This window comes from Peromyscus leucopus, chromosome 14, assembly GCF_004664715.2.
Source record: "Peromyscus leucopus breed LL Stock chromosome 14, UCI_PerLeu_2.1, whole genome shotgun sequence".
Lineage (NCBI taxonomy): Eukaryota > Metazoa > Chordata > Mammalia > Rodentia > Cricetidae > Peromyscus > Peromyscus leucopus.
This window is the reverse complement of record NC_051075.1, coordinates 20,873,040-20,877,473: the sequence shown is the minus strand read 5'-3', so window position 1 is coordinate 20,877,473 and position 4,434 is coordinate 20,873,040.

Sequence of the window (4,434 nt, the reverse complement as noted above, 5' to 3'; positions counted from 1 at the left end):
CGCAAAACAGGCCAATGGGGGAAAGGCAACTGTCCTAGTACTGGAGTCTTCTGTAATTTAATCGGTGTTGCAGATTAGGTTGTATCGAAGACACCACTGTGAAAAGAAGATTCTGGCCTTTGCGTCCCGACACTGAAAGCTGCCTCTTAAAACAAACAAACCCAAAACCCCCAAGCCCCGATTTCACACAGGTTAGGGGAAGGGCGATTCCAGTGATTTCTTAGAGTCTTCTGTGGGAATATTGAGTGCATGAGTTTGGTCTTTTTTTTTTTCTTTTTTCTTTTTTTTTTTTTGTTTTTCGAGACAGGGTTTCTCTGTGTAGCTTTGCGCCTTTCCTGGAGCTCACTTGGTAGCCCAGGCTGGTCTTTTTTCTTTTTTAGACAGCGTTTCTTTGTGTAACAGTCCTGACTGTCCTGGAACTCGCTCTGTAGACCAGGCTGGCCTTGAACTCACAGAGATCCCCCTGGGCGGGCAATAAGGAAATACAAAGGAAAAAAAAAAACTTTAAGAAACACCAGGTGATCACCATGTGATTAGGAGAGGTCAGGGAGAGTCAGGGAGGGTCAGGGTGAGGGTGTTCTCAAAAACAAAACAAGGTCATGGGTTGGGGAAGGTCAGGTTCCAGGAAACAAAGCTATTCAACTCTCACAGAAAATACAAACTTATTTTTAAGACTACAGCATAATGGCTCCTGCCTTCAAGATGGAGTCCTCAAAATGAAGTTCATCTGAATAATGAGCCACCAACTTCTGGAGTGTAAATAGTGTCCCCTCTAGTATTCTAAGTGTCTCTCTTCTTCCCTCTCCCACACCCTGTTCTTTTCTTCCTCCCTCCTTCCCCTTTCTATGATTTTTAGGTTTTGTTGTTTGTGGTAGAACCTCCCTGCAGCCCAGGCTGGCCTTGAACTTGCTTTGTAGTCTGTCTTTCTGTCTGAGCCATCTGCCCGCTGGGATGACGAGGCAGGCACCCCATTCCAGCACACAAGAGATGTGTTTTTCAGTCCTGGGGATCAGAGCCAAGTCTTTGAGCACTAGGTGAGGGCAAGTGCTCTACCACTAATTCCACTGCTAGTCCTGAAATAGATCTCCAGGTCACTGGGTTACAGGCGCTGGATGATATTGGTCCTAGCCCTTAAAAGTCGGTGTCTGACCCATTAAAAATTGCTCAAGAAGCTGATGCAGGAGCATTGAGAGTTCAGGACTGTCCTGGGCTGCATCACCAGGACTTATCTCCCCAAATCTAAAACCTGATAGGAAAAGTCAACTTTAGACCCAGTGAAACGGAGATTAAGACAACATACCACATCTGTTTCATCTAGTCTCAACCCTGTGCAAAAACTGACCGTATTTTAAAATGAATCCACCTAGGACTGGTTATTTATTACACTGTTGAGCAATTAGAGATTTCTTCGAGTTGCATTTTTTTAATAGAAATGTACCCAGAAAGCAATTTGAAAATGAAGGATTTTATTATTATTATTATAGTGTATTGCAAACAGTACTGGATCTCCTGAAGTAGCTTTCAGGTTTTTTTTTTTTTAATCATAATTATTTTTATCTTTGTTGTTGGGTTATGAGTTGACAATATTATAAAGCTTTTGACCTTCTTTCAGGACATGATCTTATCAAGACTAGCTTTACAAAAGCCTCTCCAGCCTGTGGTGAGCCTGGGGAAGTGACAGATGAAGTCAGCCATCAATCACTGCCAGATGCATTCTCTCCACTAGTGAGGCAAGGAGACTGAAGCCCTGACAGCAACTCCAGGGCTTAATCCGGATTACAAAGTCAGTCTTGGGGCTAAAAGCCATTAGTGGATTCTCAGGCTTCTGATAAAAGCCCATTAGTCCTTCCACAAAGCCACTTGGCTTTAGATAATTACTGTATAAAAACTACTGAAAATGGAAAAGTATCTGAAGTAAAGCAGATATAATTTCAATATTTGAGAAACTTTATTTTATATTAAATTTATGATGTACAGAGTAAAGGCTAATCCATAAATGTAAAGGTGAATATAAATGTAATATTTGTAACTCTTTTCTTCTTATCATGTAAGAGACAGCTGCATAAAACAATCATCCTGCTAAAATTAAATTGGTTTTAATTTGGTTAGGGCTTTTGTTTGTTCCTTTTGCATTCTGGGGATTGAACCCAGAGCCTCAGAGATGCTAGGCACATAAATGCTTTACTGGGGTGATATATTGTGTATCAAATAAAGCTTGCCTGAGGATCAGAGACAGAGCCAGCCACTAGATTAAACATAGAGGCCAGGCAGTGGTGGCACACAACTTTAACCCTAGCACTCGGAGCCAGAGAGCTGTCTGGATCTCTGTGAGTTCAAAGCCACCCTGGAATACATGAGAGTGATTCAGTTTAGGAGAGAAACAGAGCCAGGCAGTGGTGGCACACACCTTTAATCCCAGTTTTTGAAATCTCATGCCTTTGCTACTAGTATTTGGGAAGTCACATGACCTTAATCCCAGGACTAGGAATGAAGTGAAATGGTTGGGTGGAGAAAGGTATATAAGGTGTGAGGAGACAGGAAAGAGAGTCTTTCCGCTGAGGACTCAGAGGCTTTCAGTGAGAGGATTCATGGAGATAGGATCTCCCCTTCCATTCGGCCCGAGGATTCCGTAGTGGTGAGAAGTTTCTCTAACGGCTTGTTCCTTTGTCTCTCTGATCTTTCAGTATTTGCCCCAATGTCTGGCTCCAGGTATTTTTTATAAGACCTTTAGGAATTTGTGCAACACCTTACCACTGAGTTACCCCAGCACCCTTGAATTGTTGTCGAAGTTTGCCTGGTTTTTGTTTTTGTTCTTGAGACAGGATTTCTCTGTGTAGCCCTGACTGTCCTTGAACTCGCTCTGTAGACCAGGCTGGCCTTGAACTCACAGATCTGCCTGCCTCTTCCCAAGTGCTGAGATTAAAGGCGTGTGCCACCACACCAAAACCCCTGAGTTATTTTTAAATTAGGGTGTTAAGTGAATACCTCATCAAGGAGTCTTCTCTTTGCAACAGATGGAGACAAATACAGAAGACCAAACCCAATCAAAATGCAGAGTTGTAGCCAGGTGGTGGTGGCATATGCCTTTAATCCCAACACTGAGGAGAGCAGAGGCAGGCGGGTCTCTGTGAGTTCAAGGCCAGGCTGGTCTACAGAGCGAGATCCAGGACAGGCTCCAAAGTCACACAGAGAAACCCTGTCTCAAAAAAACAAAATAAATAAGTAAGTAAATAAATAAATAAAAATGAAAAAGGAAATAACAGTGATTAGATAGTATGTGAGAAAATTATTTAGAAGAAAAGGAAGCAACAATGGAAAAATGAGACATAAGACAGAAAATACCCGGGAAAACTGCAGACACAAATCCTGTGCTAATTGTAAGCGGACAGAACAGTCCAGTGTCAAAGGCAAAACGTGATGATACCTTTTTCTCTTTCTTTTTTATAGAGACAGGGTCTCACGGTGTAGCCTTTGCTGGTCTAGAACTCACTCTGTAGCCCAGGCTGGCCTGAAACTCACAGAGATCTGCCTGCCTCTGCCTCCCGAGTGCTGGATTAAAGGCCTGTGCCTTCACACCTGGCGCAATTGAAATGACTTGACTGGCTGGGGTGATGGTGTAGCTCTGTGGTAAAATACATGCCTAGTAAGTACAAGGCCCCAGGCTTAACGCCCAGCACCCCCACCAAAACTTCTAACTGTATGCTTAGAGTTAGATTTCAGCTGTTAATTACATAGGTTGAAAGGAAAAGGTTGTACATTTAAGCCTTACCCAGAACAGAGCTGAATTGACTATGATAATAACAAGCAAACTAAATCTGAAGATAATAAATGTTGCTAGATGCAAAAAAGGACATAGTATGGTGATAAATGGCTCAGTATGTCAGGTAAACGTGTGTGTGTGTGTGTGTGTGTGTGTGTGTGTGTGTGTGTGTGTGTGTTGATGCATGCATGCCTGTGTATGTACACGAAATGAAAGCTAAAAGAAGATGGCCATGTAGCTTAGTGGTAGAACACCTGCCTCCCATGTGTCAGACCTTGGGTTGGATTCTCAGCACTATTAAATAAAGAATAAAGGGGCCAGGGAAACGCTTCAATGGATAGAGGTATTTACTGCCAGCCTGACCAAAGTGCATCCAAAGCCACATGGTGGAAGCAGAGGATGGACTACAGATTGTCCCTGGACCTCCACACGAGTCCCCCAACACACCACACACACACACACACACACACACACACACACACACACACACTGCAATCAAAAATTATAAAATAATAAAAAGGTAACAGTACCGAAGCGAGAACTAGACAAATTAGCAATGCTTGTGGAAAGCTGCAGTGTCCTGGTTTCAATCACTATCACAAGTCTAGGGAAATGATGGAGAGAGAGGAAATGATTCACAGCATCAGGTCCACACTCAACAAGAGCAGGATGCA